Source organism: Chiloscyllium plagiosum, chromosome 11 (assembly GCF_004010195.1).
Source record: "Chiloscyllium plagiosum isolate BGI_BamShark_2017 chromosome 11, ASM401019v2, whole genome shotgun sequence".
Classification (NCBI taxonomy): domain Eukaryota; kingdom Metazoa; phylum Chordata; class Chondrichthyes; order Orectolobiformes; family Hemiscylliidae; genus Chiloscyllium; species Chiloscyllium plagiosum.
Window position 1 is genome coordinate 81,226,865 of NC_057720.1, and position 23,897 is coordinate 81,250,761.

The following is a 23,897-nucleotide window of genomic DNA, read 5'->3' on the forward strand; positions in this document are numbered from 1 at the left end:
GATAGTGTGGCACTCCCTCAGTACTGACCCTCCGACAGTGTGGCACTCCCTCAGTGCTGACCCTCCGATAATGCGGCACTCCCTCAGCCCTGACCCTTCTTCGACAGTGCAGCAATCCCTCAGCACTGACCCTCCGACAGTGTGGCAATCTCTCAGTATTGACCCTCCAACAGTGTGGCACTCCCTCAGTACTGACCCTCCGACAGTGCGGCCCTCCCTCAGTACGGACCCTCCGACAGTGCGGCGCTCCCTCAGTACAGACCCTCCGACAGTGCGGCACTCCCTCAGCACTGACCCTCCGACAGTGCGGCGCTCCCTCAGTACTGACCCTCCGATAGTGTGGCACTCCCTCAGCACTGACCCTTCTCCGACAGTGCGGCGCTCCCTCAGCACTGACCCTTCTTCGACAATGCGGCGCTCCCTCAGCACTGACCCTTCTCCGACAATGCGGCGCTCCCTCAGCACTGACCCTTCTCCGACAGCACTGACCCTTCTCCGACAATGCGGCGCTCCCTCAGCATGACCCTTCTCCGACAGTGCGGCGCTCCGTCAACACTGACCCTTCTCCGACAGTGCGGTGCTCCCTTAGCACTGACCCTTCTCCAACAGGGCAGCACTCCTTCAGTACTGACTTTCTGATAGTGTGGCACTCCCTCAGTACTGACCCTCTAACAGTGTTGCACACCCTCAGCCCTGACCCTCAGATAGTGCGGCACTCCCTCAGTACTGATTCTCTGACAGTGCGGCACTCCCTCAGCACTGACCCGCCTGACAGTGTGGCACTCGCAGAGTACTGACTTTCCAACAGGGCAGCACTTCTTCAGCACTGACCCTTCGACAGGATGGCACCCACTCAGGACTGACCCTCTGACAGCGCAGCACTCCCCTAGCATTGACTCTCTGACAGTGTGGCCACTCCCTTGATTCTGACTCTCCCACAGTGCGGCATTTCCTCATTCCCTAACGGAAGTGTCAGATGGATAGTGCCTCCTTTAATTTAGGTTTTACCTCTCATGAAGGTAATTCCATTGAAAGTAGGTAATGGCTATTTAACGTGTTTGCTGTGTACTTGTGGTAGCAAGGAAGACCATTCAATTCAACATGACCATTGCAACCATAAAAAATATAGATTTTTTTCCATCTAATTTCACTTTCTATCTTCCAGCTCCTGCTCTGTAGTTCTATTAGTTACTGTATTTCAAAAGTGTATCTAGGTGTGTTTCAAATGTGATGAGGATTTCCTGCCTGTAGTATCCTTTCAGACAGCGTTCCAGATCCCCACCACTCTGGATTAAATAACTTATCCCTCAACTCCCCCTCCAACCCTTGTACTAATTACTCAGTAAATTCAATTGAATCTTCATTCATCTTCCCGTGCACCAAAACAAACAATCCCAGCCTATCCAATCGTCATATCCTCATGGTTAAAATTGACCAGTCTTGGCAACATCCTCATAAATCTCCTCCGACCGCTTTCTAGCGGGATGACATGCTTTCTGTAATGTGACCAGAACTAGTGTTTTGCAAAGTTGTAGCATAACCTTCCAGATATTGTACCTCGTGACGTGTCTCATTCAGGAATCTATACTTTTTTTGTGACTCCCTGATCTGTCTGGCCAGCTACCTTCAGGGATCTGTGGATGTGCTTTCAAAGGTCCCTCTACTTCTCAGAATTCTACCCATCCATTGTGTATTCCCTTGTTGGACATTGCTATCTGCATCACCTCATGCATCATCATGTGGGCGGCACGGTAGCTCAGTGGTTAACACTGCTGCCTCAGAGCCAGGGACCAGGGTTCGATTCTAGCATCAGGCGACTGTCTGTGTGAGGTTTGCACATTCTCCCTGTGTCTGCGTGGGTTTGGGTGCTCCGGTCTCCTCCCACAGACCAAAGATGTGCAGGTTAGGTGAATTGGCCTTGCTAAATTGCCCAATTGTTCTGGGATGTATAGGTTAGGTGCATTAGTCAGGGGAAATGTAGAGTAATAGGGTAGGGGAATGAGTCTTTGTGGGATACTCTTTGGAGGGTTGGTGTGGGCTTGTTGGGCCGAAGGGCCTGTTCCCACACTGTAGCAATTCTGATTCTGATTCTAATTCTTCTCTGGACAGAATTCCACTTGTCATTTTTACAACTCCCCAGTGTCTCCCTGCTCCCTACAGCTTTTTTCCTCACTGTCAGTAGATGGCAATCCTTTTCTCATTTGCAAACCTCTTTCTCATACCCCTTGCATTTCATGTTACATTGATACTGCCACGGCGATGGTCCCTGACAACACACCAGTAATTGTCCTGAAGACTTGTGCTCCAGAATTAACTGTGTCCCTAGCCAAGCTATTCCAGTGCAGTTACAACATTAGCATCTACCCCACAATGTGGAAGAATTGTCCTGTGTGCAGAAAGCAGGACCAATCCAACCAGGCAATTAATGTCCCTTTGGTCTACTCTTGATCATCAGCAAATGGAAAGTGATGGAAGGTGATACTAACAGTATTTTGGAGCAGCACTTGTTCAGCAGTAACTTGCATGTGAGATTCTCAAGGGCCTCGGTTTAATGTCTCATCAAAGAGATCTTAGATTCATAGCATGGTACCTCACTGAAGGAGGCCATTTGGCCCATCAAATCTCCATCAGCTTTCTGAAGGAGCAACTCATCTAGCCCCGTTGTCCCCGCCTTTTTCTATAAACCCTGAATTTCCTTTTACTCCGTGAAATAATATCTCTCTGGATAGCCATGATTCCTTCTATTTCTGTTACACGCTCAGGCAGGGCATTCTAGATCCTGAACAGCTGGTTGCATTAAGAAAAAAAAAGCTTTTTCTTGCATTGCAATTGCTTCCTTCACCATTACCTAAAATGGGCGTGCTCTGGTTCTCAACTTCTCCGGCAGTGGGAGCAGCCTCTCTCCATCTGCTCTCATTCCATTTAGTCACCAGCCTCGCAATTAAAGGGTGTTGGGGCCACTTGTTTCCACTTCTGTGTCTTAAGTCACTGAGGAAGATAACCTGCTGGTCCTAATCCTCCACCATCCCCTCCTCAGTTTTACTTGCAGTTTGCACTGAGCGGTGTTGCTTAGCAAGCTTCAAGAGTGCCAAAGAGCGCCTTTGAAATGGTTATTCCCATGCCGGGAAAAACGGATTGACTTGTGGTGGCTATACAAAACTACACTCACCATCATAATTACTGAGCTAATTAGCGAGACCCTCTCTGATTCCCGTGTCAAAAGTTGCATCAGTCTCACACTGGCAATGGCGGAGGTTGGTCAAAAAGGTCTTTCAACCCTGCAAATCGCAACAAATCTCTTGAGTGGAACTCTAATCCCTGGGAGCTAGCCAGGGCCCTGTGCTCCTTCCTGTTTCCCTTCACTGGCAGCAAGAGCTTAGGGCTGCGGGATTCCAATTCAACCCTCTCCAACTCTCAAACTCCTGAGAGTTTGGGTTCCGCTTGCGCTGCAAGCAAACCTGCAGAACAAACGAGAATTAAAGTCCCTGGCTGCCGACCCTTATCAAGTCAGCCGTTCTCAGCCAGGGTGGGATGGTGCTGAGGAGTGGTCCTGGGAGAAACCCTGATTTGGGGAGGGGAAGGATAAACCAGTCAGTCTGACAAACTGCGAAGGGTATTCCAGCATTGCTGCTCCCTGTCTGCACACCAAGAGCAGAGTGGAGCACAACTGCGATGCAAACTGCAGTTGAATAGTCTGCATCAGTCTTGACAGTCAACGAGTGCCACAGAAAGATGTAAGGTGGCTTCATGCACTGGGATAACAGTCCCCACAGGGCACTGTGTACATCCCTGGAGATTTCCTTTCCCTCTACGATGACACATTGTGGCAAAGACAGAACTGCACTCTGCCCTGCTGTCCCTTACACTCCTTCAAACCTGAGTCAGGCCCCTCAGGCTATCACAAGCCTTAGGACACCCAGTGCAGCACAGGGAGTGCCAGTGCAGGCTTGGCACTGGGCCTTTGTGCTCTCTGAAAAAACGTTACTGGATTTTGGTTGGGGAAAAACATGCATTTTATGATAAATTAAGCTCTTTAACGTTAACGAATAGCTTGCAAAGTCCCACTTTGCTTATGGTTACTTGTATTCCAAACAGGAGAGAAAAGCTGTCCATCAATGCTGCTCTATCAGTGTGATGTTTCACAGACAGTACTGACAATTTCATGGCCTAACTGAGTGAGGTTTTAACCAGTGCAGCCGGGAGTTGGTCTCCGTGGGCAGGCAGCTGGAGAAGAGTGCTAGCCAGGGCTGTAGTGGAACCCAGCGTATCATCTCAACCACTCACCAGGCCCTTTGGTCGCTGGAGGTCGATATATTCTTTCTGAAGAAAACCCCCACACAAAGAATTGCTGGAAGAACTTAGCAAATCTGGCAACATCTGTGGAGAGAAATCAAAGTTAATGTTTCGGGTCCAGTAACCCTCCTTTAGAACCGGTGTTGTGTTCGAAGGATTGGACTTCATGGATCCAGGCTCTCATGGAGAGTATTTCAATTTAGTGTGCATGCCATCAAATGATCACGGGCAAGCCTGCAGAAAGTTGAGCCTTTTGCAGCAAAGATCAGAGACAGCCAATATCTGTTGATTTAGTCATGTGTGTGTGTCCAGCTCACTCACCTTCTCTGTTCTATTCCTGTCAGTACCTCTCTCTGTGTAGCTCACTCAGTATTTTGTTCTGTCTCTTTGTCCTCTTTCTTGCTATCTCACTGGATAGGGTTTCCATCGCTGTCTCATACAGCCAAACTGTAATCCTACTTATAAAGAACAGGTTTAGCTTTTTGTTACATTGTTTGTTCAGAGGATATCCATTCCTCAATATCTCTCTTAATGTCTCTCCCTCTCTTTCTACCTGTATCACGTCTCTGACCCCCTGTGCATGACACTGTCACTGTCTGTTCTGCTTTTGTCTCTAAACTTAATTCTGTGTTGATTGCCTTTTCCTTCTCTGACCTATCATTGCTTCTCGAGCTATTGTCAGCGTATGTATCTGTCCTGATTTAAACCTCGCCTTGTCTTTGGTATCTCTCTCCCTCTTTGGGTCCACTGCATCTCTGTCACTGTGGCTGTTTATTCACTGTTGTCGTTGTCTTTCTATTTGTCTAATGTTGTGTTTCACTGTTTCTGTCTTGCTCTGTCTATCTCACACTGAAATATCATTCTCTCAGTACATCTCTGTCTCAATCGGTGATTTTTTTATTCTGTCTCCCTCGCCTGTCATCTTATGTTTCTGTAATAATAAGGTGCACATTTTCTCTCGTTCTGATTTATTTAAAAAAAAAATATCCTGCACCTGTTTATTCTAATTAGTGGTTATAAATCCATCTTGTTGTGTTCCGTTCTATGTTACCATCCTGTCTCTTTCCCAGAACTTCCTCTGTCGCTGTCTCCCTGTGTTTGACAGGAACATTTTTTCCAGGCTCCTTCACTTTCAAACCGGATTCTATTTTTTGCTGCTGCGGGGGTTTGTTTACCAAGAATCTGAATTTGTTTTCCACTTTCATTCCTGCTGCATGAACACACAGATAAGATGGTCGGATATCTGAACTGTCTCCCTCTGCGATGAATAATGTGTGCACAGGAGCCTCCGGTGTTGTTCAAAGAGCTATATTAAACGTGCAGGAGGCTACATCCTTGTTTATGAACACTCAACACGATGATGTAAATTGTCCACTTTGGTTCCCTTCCTCTTTCACACTGACCCCTAAAGCTAAAAGTTTTCTTTTTCTTTACTCTTGCATGGGATGTGGATGTCGCTGGTGGATGTGGATGATGCTCCAGGGAAAACAACCCCAGCCTAATCAACCTCTCCCTATAGCTCAAACCCTCCAATCCTAGCAACATCCTTGTAAATCTTTTCTGCGTCCTTTCAAGTTTCACGACATCTTTCATATAGCTGGGAGACCAGAATTGAACGCAGTATTCCAAAAGTGGCTGAACCAATGTAGCGTGCAGCCACAACATGACCTCCCAACTTCTAAACTTAAACTCAATGCACTGACCAATAAAAGCAAGCATACCAAATGCCCACTTCACTATCCTATCTACCTGCGATTCCACTTTCAAGGAACTATGAATCTGCACTCCAAGATCTCTATGTTTGGTAACACTCCCCAGGACCTTACCATTAAATATCTAAATCCAGCTCTAATTTGTCTTTGCAAAATTCAGCACCTCACATTTATCTGAAATAAACCCCATCTGCCACTCTTCAGTGTGGCTTGCGAGGCATTTTCAAAAGGAGTTCAGAGCCAGTCACATTGCGGGCCTGGAATCAAGTTGGCCAGACTGGTGAAGGACAGTAGATTTTCCATCCTGAAAGAACATTAGTGAAGCAGGTGGGTTTTTAAAACTACCAATTAAAATTACTGAGACTAGGCTTCAATTCCAGATTGATCAATTGAATTGAATAGAATCATAAAATGCTTGCTAGGCTGGGAATTCAGCATTGATGGAGGACAGAGCTCAGAAGACATTCAGATTGATGGACTCGTGACTCATTTTTCCACCCGACCATTTGCTACCGATCAATGGAGCGGTTCCTTTACACCAGCTGGTTGCCATGGTGCCATATTTTCTTACCTTGCACACTTAGCAGCAACTAGAAAAATCGCACATGTTCACATTCTAAAAGAAAAAGCTGCCCATGTGATTTTCTCATTCAGTGAATCCTTTCCTGTCTCTGAGCCCACCCCCACCCCAACCCAAACCCGATTCTGGTGTAGGGGCCAACAAAGCTGGAATCTCAATAACCAACTTGATGCCATTAGCTCTGATGTTTTGCTTGATAGTTGTCAAAGTACACAGGGTTGGGGAAAAAAGGCTGTTTGGCCAGGTCAGGTCAACCACTTTTGAAGCAAGATTTGAAGTAAGTATTTTCTCATGTTGCGGCTATTAGGCCACTTTTGGAATCCTGTGTGCAGTTCCAGTCTCCCTGCTATCGGAAGGATGTTGTGAAACTTGAAAGGTTTCAGAAAAGATTTACGAGGATGTTGCCAGGGTTGGAGGACTTGAGCTTTAGGGAGAGGCTGAACAGGCTGGGGGTGTTTTCCCTGAAGCGTCGGAGGCTGAGGGGTGACCTTATAGAGGTTTTTAAAATCATGAGGGGCATGGATAGGATAGATAGACAAGATCTTTTCCCTGGGGTGGGGGAGTCCAGAACTAGAGGGCATAGGGGTGAAAGGGGGAAGATGTAAAAGGGACCTAAGCAGCAACTTTTTCACGCAGAGGGTGGTACGTGTAAGGAATGAGCTGCCAGAGGAATTGGTGGAGGCTGGTACAATTGCAACATTTAAGAGGCATCTGGATGGGTATATGAATAGGAAGGGTTTGGAGGGATATACGCCAGTGCTGGCAAATGGGACTAGATTAATATAGGATATCTGTTCAGCATGGACGAGTTGGACCAAAGGGTCTGTTTCCATGCTGTACAGCTCTATGACTCTCAAAAGGAGGAAAGAAGGCACTGTGGAGCTAGAGAGATTTAGGTGACACTGTACAAAGTTATTGAAAATTAGAGTAAAAATGGTAAATAGAATATTGCTTTTATGTGAAGAGTGCTGGAATATGAAGAGGTGAAAGCATGGTGTGGGACTGTGGGCTACATCAGTGCTTGAGAAGATGGCCCAGCTGTGCTCAGGTTGGATTGGGTACCCAGGCCAGCAGTTGCACAAGGGGCCCCTGATTTCTCTCCCTCCTCGTGAATGTAACTGATGCTTTATCAGATGCTTAATCAGCGGTCTACCAAACTGATTAAATGATTCAACAAGGGCAACTAGTTTTAAAAGTTAACGTTTTGCTTATAAATACTGTGTCTTACACCTCCCTATTATATCATGCCTGAGGAAGGAGCAGAGCTCCGAAAGCTTGCAATTTCAACATGAACTATAACCTGGTTTGATTTTTGACCTTGTCCTCCCCAGTCCAAATCCGGCATCTCCACATCATTATCAAATGTTGACAGGCTCCCCCATGTTGGGAGGGCATGGTGCATTCAGCTGTGGGGACAGGACCCCAGCAAAGGTCTCACCTTGGAGGAGTTGCAGCCCAGATTAACTGATGGACAGTGAGAGAGCTGGGTTCCCAAGGGTTAACTCATTCCCAGGTGATCGATGAGATCCGAAACACAGACCAGTACCTGGGAGCAGCTGTTTCTCTTCTCTGTCACTCACCTTTACCTGATGTAAATGTCAGGCCTGTCAATAAAAATCTGATTCACTGCTGCTCAGCCTTGGCTCCAAGCATACCTGCAAGCTCATTAGGTCATGCATTAACTGAAAGCAGCAGCATATTGATCGATCCTGTACACTAACAGTTCACTAGCTAATCGTGCCTTATTAGCTGCAGTCAGATATCCTCATGTCCACCTGGTTTCTTTGGCCTACTTTTAACTGAGTTGAAAGGGCAGTGTATATTGCTGGTTACAGCCCACAGTTTGAAGCTGAGAGAGACTGCTTGAGCTAAGATCTTGGTAAGATTACCTTTTATTCAACATCCTATGAACTATATACCCTCTTAGACTTGGAACAACCTCCACACAGCAGTTCACTCCAGAGTCTCCTGTTGTGTGATCTCCTGCATCTCTGCTGATGTACTGGGGGTGAGTTAGCTCATTTGGCTGGCAGGTTGGCTTGCAGTGCAGAGTGATGTTGACCACACAAGTTCAGTTCCTGCACTGGCTGAAGTTACCATGAAGGACTCTCCTTCTCAAGCGCTCCTCTTGCCTGAGCTGTGTTGACTCTTAGGTTAAACCATCAGCATCACTAATGAGAGAGAGCAACAGGACAACATTTACTACAGGGTAACTTTACATTTACTGATGTACTTCACTATTTACATATTTGAGTATTAACCCTTTACAGATGAGGGATAGAAATTGGCCGGGGTACAGGGGAAAAATCCCCTGCCTGTATCAAGAGTCTATGACTCTGAGATCTTTTATGTCACCTCGGAGAGCAGACATGGTTTAATGTGTTTTCCAAAGCAGTGCCCCCCACAGTGCAGCTGTAACTCAGCACTGCACAGGGACTGTCAGATGGTTTATAGGCTGAAAGGCTGTTGGTGGGGGTTGAATCCCGGACACTTTGTCCTTGAGCCACTGAGACACAGTTGACATACCAGAACTACCCCGGGGACGCAGTGTCACACACCAATATTTCACACAGATTTTACAAAAATGTTGAGGGATCAGTGAATGCAGATTTTATAACGGGGCCCTAATTCCCACCTCCTGATAGGTGTTGGCAGTGAAGTGAGTTGTAAGCTTGGGTGCAGAAACTAGAGGGTGGTGTCAAGATCCCTTCCCTAAAAGCTATAGGTGAACCTGTTAGATGTTTGCAAAAATCATGGTCTTTTTACCTTGTGTCAACCCACATATCACCAGGTTTCCTTTCACTGCTAGTTATGATCAAAGTTCAGTGTCACAAAGCTAGTCCTTTCTTTCTAAAAGCTGTTCCTTGGCTCCAGAAGACTCTGTCCTTGATTTTTTTTCAGAGGGGTAATAAACCAGGCCGGGCTCCGATCAGTCTGGTTTGGTACAGAGATGCAAAGGATTTTAGAAATGACCTATATAAAGAGAGGAGAGTGGTCAGCTCTCTAGCTGAGCAAGTTAGTTCAGTCTTGAATTGGTGAGGAGTTCAACAGGGAGCTGGGTGGAATCTCTCTCTCTCTCTCTCTGCCCTTCAACTTTAACCTGTAAGCATGTGTTCCATTTATACTGGTTTTTATAGGGAGTTTGCTTATTGGGACTATTGTGTATACTCAGAACAGTATAATTAAGTCTAGTTGGATCGACTGAGTTCTGTAGGGGTTCTTTATTCTGTTCTTTGTGTTGCATTGCGTAATTTTTTGAATAAATGTTTGTCTGTTTTTAAATCTAGTAGTCAACCAAGCTAACTTAATCTGGGTAATTTTCACTGTACACTTACCAAAACAAATTGCAAAGTTGTGGTCTGGGCTGCCTGCTTAAGAATGTTTTGAGTAGTCTGGCATAGTCCATAACATCAGTTTTTAACTGTAAGATTAACTGTAATACTCTCCCTACTTTACACCCATCGGAGGTTTTCTACCCACGGAGGTTTGTTAATACTGGCACAGATAATGACTTGCAGGTGCTGGTGTTGGACAAAGTTAAAAATCTCACAACACCGGGTTTATTTGGAAGCACTAAGTTTAGGAGCGCAATGAAAGAGCAGTGATCCGAAAGCTAGTGCTTCCAAATAAACCTGTTGGACTAAAACCTGGCACAGATAATGATTGTGATTAAGAGTTACGGGGAGAAAGCAGGAGAATGGGTATGAGAAACATATCAGCTATTACAGGGTTGAATCGATGGGCTGAATGGCTTAATTCTTTTCCTATATCTTACGATCGTCCAAACCTGGGAATGACTGGTGGATGTTCTAAGTGGTGTGGGGTAAAGACAGCTAAATAGGATTCAGGGAACTGATCAGGCAGGGTCTGGTGGAACAGGTTTAAGGAGCTGAATGACCTCCTCCTATTCCTAATGTTCATCCTGTCCCTCGAAGAGTAGAAGGCTTAGTGATGGAGATTCTGATCCAACATATGACTTGCCTGAAGTTTCACACCCTTTGACAAGAGGATCAATTTTCGTTGTTGAAATGCTTCTATCTGGTCACTTCATACACGCATTTCAATATCTACAATACACTACGCAGCCTGCTTATACAGCCAGTGAACTCAGCAGGTCTTGTTCCGTCCACATGGGGCATGCAGGCATCCACAGCTGCTCCTCATTTTCAGAGAGTTGGAGAATGGACAAAGTGCAGAACAGAAGATATTGCCTAGTTCAGACAGAGAGTAAACAGGGTGAGACAATGAAGGGAGTGGGGTGAGGTGACATCTAACTGATTTCTTAAAGCATCTAGCTTGGAAGAGTAAGGAATGGCAGGTGAGCTGTGAAGAATACTGTTGTATTACTGTGCAGGTCTCAGGAAGGCACAATTTCTTTAAGACAGCTCGGTGACATCACGACTTGTGACACTCTTGTATAAGAGGTCTCCTTCTTACTGTTTATACAGTTTGTTTTTAAGCAGCCAGCCATTTTGCTAGTTGGTCACTAACGAGTAATATAAAAATAATCAAAGTAAGTGTATATCCCAGATGTCATACATATAGTTATATTAATAAACTTCCAGATATCTGTCTCAATGAAGACCCACATCTTTGGTATGTGTTACATGGGATAACATACAGAAAACCACAAATTAGGTCCAGTTTCATATCTTAAAGATCTTTTGAAAGGAAAGGAAACGTTTTGGCATTTTCAAATCTTTGGGATGTCTCAAAGTGCGTTTCAGCCAATTCAGTCCGTTGCAGGTGTAGACAGTGTCAATGGCATGAATTACAACAGCCAGTTTATGTACAGTAAGTACCCACAAATGCTAACATGATAATGAGCAGGTGCTCTAACCATTTTAGTGATGTTGGTTGAGGGATTGAGATTGGCCGGCATACTGGAGAGGAGGCACCTGCTGTCAAAAGGTGTGCCACAAGATCTTTCATATTGACCTGAGAGGACTGTGCTCTCTCTTGGCACAGCACTGGAATGACAGCCTGAATTGCATGCTCATACCTCTTGAATGTTTTTTTTTAAACACATTGTTTACTCATTCATGGGATGTGTGTGTTGCTGGCCAGAGCACTGTTTGTTGCCAATTCCTGAGAAGATGGTGGCGAGATGCCTTCTTGAACTGCTGCAGTCCATGGTGGAGGTAGACCCACAATGTCGTTAGAGAGGGTGTAGATAGGCAGGAGGCTGAAAGAACACAGCAAGCCAGGCAGCGTCAGGAGCTGGAGAAGTTGACGTTTCGGGTGTAACCCTTCTTCAGTCCTGTCTACTTTGGACTCCAGCATCTGCAGTTTATTTTGTCTCTTTGAGAGGGAGGTCCAAGATTTTGACCCAGCAACAAAGAAGAAACAGTACGTTAGTCAGAGTGGCTCAGAGGGGAATGTATAGATTAGATTATTTTTAGATTACATTACAGTGTGGAAACAGGCCCTTCGGCCCAACAAGTCCACACCGACCCGCCGAAGCGCAACCCACCCATACCCCTACATTTACCCCTTACCTAACACTACGGGCAATTTAGCATGGCCAATTCACCTGACCCTGCACATCTTTGGACTGTGGGAGGAAACTGGAGCACCCGGAGGAAACCCACACAGACACGGGGAGAACGTGCAAACTCCACACAGTCAGTCGCCTGAGGCGGGAAATGAACCCGGGTCTCGGGCGCTGTGAGGCAGCAGTGCTAACCACTGCGCCACCGTGCCGCCCACGGTCGTGGTGTTTTCATGTATCTGCTGCCCATTACCTCCCAAGTGGTAGAGGTCATGTGCTCAGAAGGAGATTTGTAAGTTATCGGATCTTCAATTTATTCAGGCAAGAGTTTGACATGAGGATAATGCCATTTTGTGATAATGGTGGCATTTCCCCTGTGTGTTTGGGCTTTTGGCAGAGTGAAACACCTCTCGCCGGCTTGTATCAGAATGAAACAGAAGTGGAGTGTCAGATATAAGCGACAGCCACAGTAGTGTTGTTGTGACAACACTACCATCTATTCCTTTGATCATAAAGCCAATTTTTAGTGTGTTTGGGGCAGACGCGATATTCCTGTGTTCATTAACATCTCCGTTGTTTACAAGGCCTTCAGTGGTACTCCCTTTTCAATATCCTGAAGATCTTACAGGGTTGGTTTTATACTTGTTTATGTATTTCTTATAACACCGCAGAGTTTTGATTGATGTCAGACAGCCCCAAATGCACTTCCGAATGGCAGCAGCCGAGAGGAACAGTTAATTTCCAACAGTGTTGTGTCCCTGCCCTCAATTGTGGATTATCAAGCCAGCCCACTCTGTTGAAGAGCATTTTCTATTTTTTTTTTCTTTTTCTCTTCTCTCTCTCTCTCTCTCTCTCTCAGATTTGAAATGTGAATGACCCCGTACACAGTGAGCGGAGCCACAGAGCTGCTCACTGTTAACCACTGAGAGTTTGTCAGTACAGAAAAGGAAAAGATCCCTAAGAATTTTATTGATGTTGAAAGGACAGTAACTCTTTGCCTCCACAAACCAACTGTGCAAAAGCAGTAAGTCATGTTAATCGGAAGGATTAGGTTGCAGTGACTGTATTGGATTATTCTGAATGATAAGATCTACCTATATAGAATTAGGGAGAGAATTTACAGAACTTTCAGAAACACGCCATTCAGTCCACCTGGTCTATGCTCAACACCAGTATCCTCACCCCTGACTCCTCCACACCCATCAACATATTGTTCTGTTCCTTTCTCATTATGTGGTTTCCTTAAACGCACCCTTGGAATTTGATGAAACAACTTCAGGTGGCAATCTGCCACATATATACTGTGGACCCAAGAGCAGGTCAGAGGCTCCCATGAGAATTCAGCAGCGAGTAACTCACCTCCTGACCTTCTGAAGCCTGTCAGTCATCTACAAGGTTCAGAGTGTGATCGGGCTGTTGTGAGTAGGACGAGGACCATCCAGAGCAGGGGAAGCCTATACTCATCTTGGAGGCCCAGGGGTAGGGAGCGAGGGACTCTTCCTAACTGCTCACAAAGCCAGAGAGAAAAAAAAGACTCATGGTCTCCTCTGTGGGATTCTCTCCTCCTGAATTGAAGCCTGACGGAGAGGCCACAGTCAAAGCCCAGTGGTGTGTGTAAGGCTCCGACATGTCTGCACAGAAGCGCTCCAGTGGGCGGCATGGTGGCTCAGTGGTTAGCACTGCTGTCACACTGTGCCAGGGACCCAGGTTCAATCCAAAGTCCACAGCTGTGCAGGATAGGTCAATTGGCCATGCTAAATTGCCCATAGTGTTCAGGGCTGTGTAGGTTAGGTGCATTAGTCAGAGGAAATGTAGGGGAATGGGTCTAGTTGGGTTACACTTTGGAGAGTCAGAGCGGACTTGTTGGGCCAAATGGCCTGTTTCCACTCTGTAGGGATTCTATGAATGAACTGGTTTAATCTGGAGGGGGCAGATCAACAGTCCCTGATGATTGCCTGAGTTTCAGTCATGGAAACAGACCCTTCGGTCCAATCTGTCCATGCCGACCATATATCCCAAACAAATGTAGTCCCACCTATGCACCCATCCCATACCCCTCCAAACCCTTCCTATTCATATACCCCTCCAAATGCCTTTTAAATGTCGCAATTGTACCAGCCTCCACCACTTCCTCTGGCAGCTCATTCCATACACATATCACCCTCTGCGTGAAAATGTTGCCCCTCCGTAGCTCAAATCCTCCAACCCTGGTAACATCCTTGTAAATCTTTTCTGAATCCTTTCAAGTTTCACAACAAGGTTTCCTCCCACAGTCCAAAGATGTGCAGGTCAGGTGGATTGGCCATGCTAAATTGCCTGTAGTGTTAGATGCATTAGTCAGAAGGAAATGGGCCTGGGCGGGTTACTGTTCGGAGGGTTGGTGTGGACTTGTTGGGCTGAAGGGCTTGTTTCCACACTAGGGGAATCGAATCTAATTTAATCTAAAATCTAATCTTTCCAGTAGTTCAGTCTTGTTAACATTTATTGACCAATGATAATTGCCCCAGAAAACGGGGTGGTGTACTGTCTCCTTGAACTGCTGCAGACCATGGGAGTGGTAGGGAAACCTGCAGTATTTGGGAGGGAGTTGCAGGATTTTGACCCAATGCCACAGAAGGAACTGTGATATAGTTCCAAGGCAGGCTAGTATGTGACTTGGAGGAGAACTTGGAGGTGGTGGGGGTCCCATTCACTCCCTGCCCCTGTCCCAGATGGTAGAGGTTGCAGGTTTGGACGCTGACAGTTAATGGGCTTACCAACTGGGAAGAAAATAAAGACCCTGTATGGATTCAGCAGATAGGAAGAGAAAGGAAAATGTGAACTGGGAGGGCAGTGGGAGAGGCATGGGTCGTGGCTTCATGAGCATAGCCTGATATCTGCCCACAGGAGAATAGTCCCTTGGAGTCTAGAGGGGAAATCAAACAGCCAAGTGTGGAAATGATCAGAAGTGGAGTTCAAGGTGTCTCGGATAGATTCGGAACACTCCCAACATTTCCAAGTTAGCTGCCCTGCATTTGACGCTGGTAACCCCAGCGCAGTGAGACATCTGATTGGCTCCTGTTGTGCATGGCCCCATCCTGTAAGCTGTTGATCAAAGTAAAGTCCCAATGTTCCATCTTCACTATTTGTTGATCCGCACAAGCCATTCTGTACACCGCTTTGTCCAGTGTGGGTCAGGTGTTAGTCTTCCCATGCTTCTTAGGAGCAAGGTATAAAACTTGGAAGGTATGTCAAAAGAAATTTTAAAAGGCTCAAACACAAAGGACTGAATGTAATGATAATGATTGTGTTTTCAGGTCTGGAACGTGCGTCAGCTACATTCCTGTACATGGGCCAACATCATTGTTCAGTGATTTGTACATTACTGTTAATTTGTGTATTTGTGTCAGTAAGTCCAGTGCTAAACCTCTTCAATAAGACATCTTTATAGTTCTTAAAAGCGTGGTTTTTACAGAATTCTATCTTTATGTTGGGGAGGTTGGAAGCGGTCCAGTTGACTCACCATAAAACATGTTCACTATTGGCGAACTTGCAGTTTGTGAGATTTTCCAGGAATGTGACCCCTACAAACGGCAGGACTTTATCTGTATCCAGCCTAAACAGACAAGTACTGAATATAAGTGCTTGTAGTTAGCAGCCAATTAAGCTCTACTCATTTGTGATTGTAACCATATATTTGCTCTTTCAAGTCATTTATCATTTGTAAAACGGCATCTGTTTAAAAGCATACGTGCTGGGCCAGCATTTATTGCCTGAGATGGTGGTAGTGAGCTGCCTTCTTGAACCACTGCACTCCATGTGCTGTAGATAGAAAGATGTCCCTGAGCTGTGAATCCATTGTACTTTAATTAGAAAGGCTAGTGAACAAGATGCCCTGCTGACTTGAGCCAGGGCAGCTTCAGCTGATGGAGTCACGGGTTTCTGAAAAGCATGTTTAAAAGAAGAACATTCTGAAACGATGTTATAAATATTCCTCAGTTGGAAGGATTGTGAATTTTTGGAGTTCTCTGCCTCAGTGGGCTCTCTGTTGTGGAATCTATTCAGAGCCGGAATAGACAGATGGAGTTTAATTTAGATAAATGTCAAATGTTGCATTTTGGTAAGACAAATCAAGGCAGGACTTACACAGGTAAGGCCCTGGAGAGTAATTTCCAACAGAGAGACCTAGGGGTGCAGATATATGGTTCCATGAAAGTACTGTCACAAGTAGACAGGGTAGTGAGAAGGCGTTTGGTATGCTTGCCTTTACTGGTCAATGCATTGAGTTTCAGAGTTGGGATGTCATGTACCTGTACAGGACATTGGTGAGGTCACTTCTCGAGTACTGGTCACAATTCTCGTCACACTGCTACAGGAAGGTGTTATTAAATTGGGAAGGGTGCAGAAAAGATTTAGAAGGATGTTAAGGGGACTGGAGGGTTTGTGATATAGGGAGAGTTTTTTTTCCCCTGGAGCAAAGGAGGCTGAGGGGGTGACCTTATAGAGGTTTATAAAATCATGAGCATGGATAGGGTAAATAGACAAGGTCTTTTGCCTAGGATAGGGGAGTCAAAAGCTAGAGACCATAGATTTAAGATGAGCGGGGAAAGATTTAAAAGGGCCCTGAGAAGCAACCTTTTCACACAGAGGGTGATACATACGTTGGAATGAATTGCCAGAAGCAATGGTAGAGGCAAGTACACTTACAGCATTTAAAGATATTTGGACAGGTACATGGATAGGAATGATTTAGAGGGATATGGGCCAAATACAGGTAAGTGAGACTAGTTTAGTTTGGGAACCCTGGTCAGCATGGAAGAGTTGGACTGAAGGGTCTGGTTTGGTGGTGTATGATTCCACGACAGCTATTTGGTTTCAAATGGATTCAAATGATATGGGGAGTGGACGGGAAATGGAGTTGATGGATTGGCTACAATTTCATTGAATGGCAAAATTAACTCAATGAGCTAAATGTCTCCTCCTGCTGATATTTCCAATGTCCTTGTGAGACATATATTATATTTTCCTCGGATGGTGATGACTAGCACGAGGGGACATATCTTTAAATTGAGTGGTGATAGATATAGGATAGATGTCAGAGGTAGTTTCTGTACTCAGAGAGTAGTCGGGGCGTGGAACGCACTGCCTGCAACAGTATTAGACTCGCCAACTTTAAAGGTATTTAAATGGTCATTGGATAAACATATGGGTGAAAATAGAATAATGTAGGTTAGCTGGGCTTCAGATTGGTTCCACAGATCGGTGCAACATCAAGGGCCGAAGGTCCTGTACTGTGCTGTAATGTTCTATGTGCTATATGTGCATAGCCAGCCAATAGTCTCTTTCACAACCGTCTTGGATATCTCCAAGCACTGGTGCTTTTTAATCCACCAGTTCAGACGTGTTATGGCCTTGAAACAAGATCTCTGTCGAGGGACACTACCCACTGGTGCCACAACAGCCCTTAATCTCTGGGCACAGAAATCAGTGCTTTGCTTTGACACCAGCAATTCACAGAAATGCTTCTGCCTGGTTTCGAACCAGAGCCCTTTCCAATGTGAAGCAAATGTGATGACCATGACATGACGGAAATTGAATTCTCTCAGGCAGATGTTTTCTAATCACTCTGTTCGGAGATGTTATCTCTGTGTACATATCTCTGGGGTAGTTGGCGTTTGAACCAGGGTCTTCTGGCTCAGAGGTAAGGACATTACCACTGCACCATGAGAGCCCTTTCTCTGGGCACAGATGAGATGCCCATCTCCTATCCATCACCAGAATATAGTCAGTATCCATTAAAAATGTAGTCACAGTTACCATGGAGGAAGAGTGGCAGCAAACTTGCTCCCAGCATGTGCTTTGGAGTAATACATTCCCAAATGTGCTATTTGGTTCTGACCAGTAATATTTATTACATACTGTTTTTTTTATTATAATGTAAATACTTGATGGTTAAAAACCCACATTTATTTATTTCAGTCAAGTGTGTGTACCGTCAAGTAAATGCTGTCAGGTGCTCTCACGTTACAATCTAGCGCTGCTTATTTCAGAAATCAAGCCCTGTGGGGTATTATTATAACCTAGCACTGTTTATTACTAAACCTGAGTTGTGTGATGAATTAATACAGACCCATCCAGTTTATTTCAGAATATGTGGTGGATATTACAGTCCAGCATTGCTTACTATAGAACAATTATTCCGTTACAGTTAAATACTGCATGCTAAAAAGTGTACACCTTGTGTGGTGAACTAATATCGATCTGTGATATTTATTTCAGAAGATACTTTGTATGATAGATTATTACAGCTTAGTTCTGTATACCACAAATTGTATATACTGTGATGGACTGATACCAGTGTGTGGTATCATTGCAAACCCTGGACTGTTTATTGCAGAGAGTGAGTTGTGTTCTGAATTATTCTAGTCTAACAATGTTTATTACAGAGAGCAGTGTGTAATAGATTGCTACAGCCCTGAGCTGTTTATTGTAGGGCTTGGGTTCTGTGCTGGCTTATTACAGTCCAACACTGTTTATTGCGAAGCATAGGTTTTGTGGTAGATTATTACAGACCTACACTGTTTTGAATCCAAGTTGTGTGTGGTCGAATATTACAGTCCTGTGCTTTTCATTGCAGAGCACAGATTGTACGGTGGATCATCACAAACGCGGAGCTGTTTATTACAGAACATGAGCTCTGTGCTGGATAATATAAGTTCAACCTCTGTTAGTTGAATCCCTCCTGAAGTGCAGCACCAACTGTATGTATGCTAATAAGCCATATGCAGAAGTTAATTAGGCTGGAGCATCTGTTTATGTGCAACAGATACTGGAAAGTACTCACTAGCTGGACGATAGGAGGAGGGTCTGCTCATGGGTCGAGACTCTCTGGGACCACATTCCCTTAGTTCCAACTGCTGGAATCTTTAATGCACTGCATCACATACCAAGAAGGATTCTCCCCCCACCCCACTCTAACTTTGATTGAGGTAAAAGATGCCCTTGTTTTGTAGAAGGTGGACTGCTGATCGAGTGAGCTCCTCTTGGCCCACTCTAAAGGGGATTAGACATGTTGCAAGAGGCCAAAGCAGCTTTCAGAAACACACATACACACACGCCGACAGCAGAGTCTGGTGTAGATAAAAGGTTGATATCGTTCGAGTCCTTAATTAGGGAGATAGTTGGCTGGAGTGGCTGGTAATCCTTTCAGATAACCTAGCACCGGAGAATTATAGAAGAATGAAAGCAATTAGCCTTTCTGCTTCAACTCATCCTGTTTTCCCAAGGACTAGCAGTTGCTGAGCTGTTACTGAAGTACACTTTGGAAGCAAACCCTGCTTCCTCGGGCCATTAGATGCTTTTGCAGGCATTACGAGGTAGGATTACCAACTCCTCCCAGACATATTTCTGGACATTACATGCCCTCTTTGTTGTATTACCATTCAGATCTCATAAAGGCACAATACCTTTAAGGCAACAGATGACTTTATGACATATGATGCTCTGGTGTAAGAGGTCTCCTTCTTTTCTCCTAAAATAGAATTCTTACAGTGTAGAAAAAGCCAGTTGGCCCATCAATTCTGAACCCATCCTCCAAAGAGCATCCCACCCAGACCCCTACCATATCCATATAATTCAGCATTTACCATGCACAAATCTAACTACCCTGCACATCCCTGGACACAATTTAGCATGGCCAAACCACCTAACCAGTACAACTTTGGCCTGTGGGAAGAAACCAGAAAGCCAGGAGGAAACCCACACAGACACAGAAAGAATGTTCAAAATGCAGATACACAGTCGCCCGAGGATGGAATCTAGGTTCCTGGCACAATGAGGCAGCAATGCTATCCACTGTGCCACTTACTTTATGTTCATTCAGTCAGTCAGGAAATCTATGTGACAGTAAGCCAGTTAATTAGGTATGTCATCAAGTTGAGTTCTAAGTATACAACCCAGATTGTCACTTGAGCTGTAGTGTCCTGGTGTCAGAACAAGGTATGGTTCACTAATGTCCTTCCTCAAGGATAGCGCATTTGCCATTTTCACCTGGTCTGGGCTGCATGTGACTCCAGACCCATAACAATGTGATTGACTCTCAGCCCTCTAAAATGGCCTAGCAAGCCACTCGGTTGTACCAATTGCTGTGAATGCTCAACAAAGAAATGAAACTAGACAGTCTACCTAATATCAAGCTAGACACTGGAAAAGACAACAGACAGAAACAGACCTGTCTACCCTGCAAAGTCCTCCTCACTAACATTTGGGGGCATTGTCAAAATTGGCACAGAATCAAATCTTACAAACGCTGTCATATTCACTACCATCACCAGCCCCTGGATATGTCCTGTTCCACCGGCAGGACCGACCCAGCAGCAGGGGTGTCACCGTAGTATACAGTCGGGTGGGAGTTGCCCTGGGAGTCCTCAACATTGACTCTGAACCCTTTGAAGTCTCATGGGTTCAGGTTAAACATGCTCAAGGAAACCTCCTGCTGATTACCACAAACCGTCCTCCCTCAGCTGATGAGTCAATGCTCCTCCATGGTGAACAGCACTTGGAGGAATTGCAGAGGACGGCAAAGGCATAAAATGTTCACTGAATGGGGGATTTCAATATCCACCACCAAGGGTGGCTCAGCAGCAGTACCACTGATCAAGCTGGTCGGGTCCTAAACAATATCGCTACTGGACTGGGTCTGCGGCAGGTGGTGAGGGAAACAACAGGAGGGCATCATCCTTAGCAACTGCAAAAGCATCTGTCCATGACAGTATCAGTTAGAGTGACCACCACACAGTCCTTGTGCAGACAAAGTCCCACCTTCACATTGAGAATACCCTCCATTGTGTTGTGTGGCACTATCACTGCTAAATGGGATAGACTTCAAACAGATCTAGCAACTCAAGACTGGGCATCCATGAGGTGCTGTGGGCCATTAACAGCAGCAGAATTGTGCTCGAGCACAATCTGTAACCTCATAATCCGGCATATCCCCCACTCAGCCGTTACCATCAAGCCAGGGGATCAACCCTGGTTCTGTGGAGAGTGCAGGAGGGTATGCCAGGAGCAGCATCAGGCATACCTAAAAATGAGGTGTCAACCTGGAGAAGTGACCAAACAGGCTACTTGCATGCCAAACAGCATAAGCAGCAAGTGATGGACAGAGCTAAGCGATCCCACAACCAGATAAGATCTAAGCTCTGCAGTCCTGCCACATCCAGTCGTGAATGGTGATGGAAAACTAAACAACTCACTGGAGGAGGAGGCTCCACAAATATCCCCATCCTCAATGAGGGAAGAGCCCAGCACATCAGCACAAAAGACAAGGCTGAAGCTTTCGCAGCAATCTTCAGCCAGAAGTGCCGAATGGATGATCCATCACAACCTATTCCAGTGGTCCCCAGAGTCACAGATACCAGTCTTCAGCCAATTTGATTCACTCCATGTGATATCGAGAAGCAGTTGGAGACTCCGGATACTGCAAAGGCTCCAGGCCCTGACAATAATACTGAAGACTCGTACTCCAGAACATGCTGCTCCCCAAGCCAAGCTCTTCCTGCACAGTTACAACACTGGCATCTACCCGACAGTGTGGAAAATTGCTCAGGTATGTTGTATGCACAAAAAGCAGAACAAATCCAACCTGCCCAGTCACCACCCAATCAGTGTACTCTCAATCATCAGGAAAGTGATGGAAGGTGTCATCAACAGTGCTATCAAGCAGCACTGGCTCAGCAATGACCTGTTCAGTGATGCCCAGTTTGGGTTCCACCAAGGCCACTCTGTTCATGATGTCGTACATTCCTTAGTTCAAACACGGATAAAAGAGCTGAATTCCAGAGGTGAGGTGAGAGTGACAGCCCATGACATCAAGCCCCCATTTGACTGAGTATGGCATCAAGGAGCTCGAGCAAAGCAGGCATTAAGGGTATCAGGGGGCAAACTCTCTGCTGGTTGAAGTCATACCTCAGACATGAGAAAATGGTTGTGGTGGTTGGAGGTCAGCCATCTCACTCCAGGACATCTCTGCAGGAATTCCTCCAGTAGTGTCCAATGATTTTCAGCTGCTCCATCAATGATCTTTCTTCCATCATATGGTCAGAAGTGGGGATGTTTGCAGATGTTTACACAATGTTCAGCACCATTTGAGATACTGAAGCAGTCCATGTTCAAATGCAACAAGATCTGGACAATATCCAGGCTTGGGCTGACAAATGGCAAGTAACATTCGTGCTACACAAATGAAAGGCAATGACCATCTTCAATAAGAGACAAATCTTACCACCATCCCTTGACATTCAATGGTATTACTATCACTGAATTCCCCACTATCAGCATCCTTGGGGTTACCATTGACCACAAACTCAACCAGAATCACCACATAAACATGGTGGCTACAAGAATGGGTCCGAGGCTTGGAATACTGTGACAAGTAACCCACCATCCTGACTTGGAAATATATCACCTTTCCTTCAGTGCCACTGGGTCAAAATCCTGGAATTCTGTCCCTAATAGCATTGTGGGTCAACCTCCAGCACATGGACTGCAGCCATTCAAGAAAGCAGCTCACTACTACCTTCTCAAGGGCAACTAGGGCAGGGCAATAAATGTTGGCCATCCAGTGATGTCCATGGCTCATGAGTGCATTCTTTAAAAAGTTGAACACGGCTTTCTGGCTTAGGGGTACCATAAGAGCTCTAATAAAGACATCATAGAGTGAGGCTCTGGCTGTGCTTACAACTGATGTGAAAGATCTTGTGGCATTAGTCTGATGAAGGGGAGGAGAACTCTCCCTGCTGTCCTGGTCAATATTAAACCTGCAGATCAAGCCTGGTCATTATCACATTGCTGTTTGTGGGATCCTGCTGTGTGCAAATTGGCTGCTGCGTTTCCAACATCTCTAGAGTGACTACATGTTCCTTTTGGTCTGGGACATCTGGTGTTGTAAAAGTTGCTGTGTAAGTGTATGTCTTTTTTTTGGAACGGTCCTGATCATTCAGCGTGTTCAACGCAGGCTCTTAAATAGGTGCATCAGCAGCCTTGTTGGCAGCCTGACTCACTCCCTTTCTGCGGATATCTGAGAAATCCTGGCAGCCAGCCTTGTGGGCTGAATAGAGACCATTGTGCAAGGCCCGTTTTTCCATATTCCCATTATTTGCACTGACCTTTTTGCACTTCTCAAAAGGCATCAGAAATACAATGGCAACACTGGAGCAGCGGATTCCCCCTGTGCTTGTTCAGAAACAGTAAAAAGAAGGCAGTGATTGTGAGGAAGCTGCTTTCTCAGCAAATAGCAAACTAAGGTGCTAAAGCCTTTGGTTTCAGGAGTGAAGACCTCCCTCTCCATGTCCCCTCTTCGGAACAATCTCAGTCTTCACCCCCAGCAGCCATTTTATAGCATCCCCTTGCTCGCTTCTTCAGTTGTCAGTCATGGCTTGTGATTACAGCCTGACCTCAAAGTCAGAAGGTGGTAAGTCCTAGCTCTGTAAGTCCTTCGCAACGTAACCCACTCTGGTAGTCCTGGTATAGCACTGCGGGAGTGCCACACTGTCAATTCGTTCTATCTATCATTTTACGTGTTAAACTGAGATCCTTCAGTTTCAGGGGAATTCTCCTTGACATCCTGGAAGATATTTATTGTGATTTTCCTTTTTAATCTTGTGTATTTAAAATCAGCACCTAATCTGACCTGGTGGTGTTGGTTAAAGGATAAACATAACAATGTCCGGGACACTGACAAAATCTCCTTCAAAGCAGTGATATGGGACTTTTATCTCCACTTTGGAGGGCAGGCGGAGTTTAATGTCTGATGTGAAATATGGCAACTCTGACAATGCAGCAC

At 45.5% G+C, this 23,897-nt stretch overlaps 1 protein-coding gene across 1 annotated transcript in view; it reads left to right on the plus strand.

Moving 5' to 3' along the window:
* Positions 1-13,018: 13,018 nt before the first annotated feature.
* The window catches only part of LOC122554615 (retinoic acid receptor RXR-gamma-A-like), a 168,716-nt gene continuing 157,837 nt past the window's right edge, over positions 13,019-23,897 (plus strand). The window contains exon 1 of the mRNA XM_043699928.1: positions 13,019-13,100. The gene's annotated coding sequence lies outside the window, so the exon portion shown is untranslated. The remainder of the gene's footprint in view (positions 13,101-23,897) is intronic.